The sequence below is a fragment of the Gossypium arboreum genome, unplaced genomic scaffold, assembly GCF_025698485.1.
Source record: "Gossypium arboreum isolate Shixiya-1 unplaced genomic scaffold, ASM2569848v2 Contig01056, whole genome shotgun sequence".
Classification (NCBI taxonomy): Eukaryota; Viridiplantae; Streptophyta; class Magnoliopsida; order Malvales; family Malvaceae; genus Gossypium; species Gossypium arboreum.
Genome location: NW_026441168.1, coordinates 1,801 through 2,500, shown reverse-complemented (window position 1 = coordinate 2,500; position 700 = coordinate 1,801).

The following is a 700-nucleotide window of genomic DNA, read 5'->3' as shown; positions in this document are numbered from 1 at the left end:
CCATTCAATCGGCAGAGGAGCGACGGGCGGTGTGTACAAAGGGCGTGGATTTAGGTCAATGCGAAATGATGACTCGCGCTTACTAGGAATTCCTCGTTGAAGACCAACAATTGCAATGATCTATCCCCATCAACGTATGAAATTTCAAAGCCATCTGCAAATTACCGGCCAAGGCTATAGACTGCGCTGAATACATCAAGCAGTAGCAAGCGCCGGCCGAACATCTAAGGGCATCATGCACTGCTTATTGCCTCAAACTTCCGTGGGCCTAAAAGGCCATAGTCCCTCTAAGAAGCCAGCCACGGCATGATCACTCCTCCGCTAGCTAGTTAGCAGTGCCGAGGTCTCTGCTCGTAATCTGAATTAATCTGCATAAATTGCTTCCACCAACTAAGAACGGCCATGCACCACCACCCATAGAATCAAGAAAGAGCTCTATTGTCAACTTACTTTCGTCCGGACCTCGTAAGTTTCCCCGTTGAGTCAAATTAAGCCGCATGTGCTCCACCCGGTGGTGCCCTTCCACACCTCCTTTAAGTTTCAGCTTATGACCATACTCCCCGAACCCAAAGACTTTGATTTCTCATAAGGTGCTCATGAGTCCTAAAAGCAACATCCGCCGATCCTCTGTCGGGCATCGCTTATGGTTGAGACTAAGACGGCATCCCGATCGCCTTCGAGCCTCCAACTTTTGCTTCTT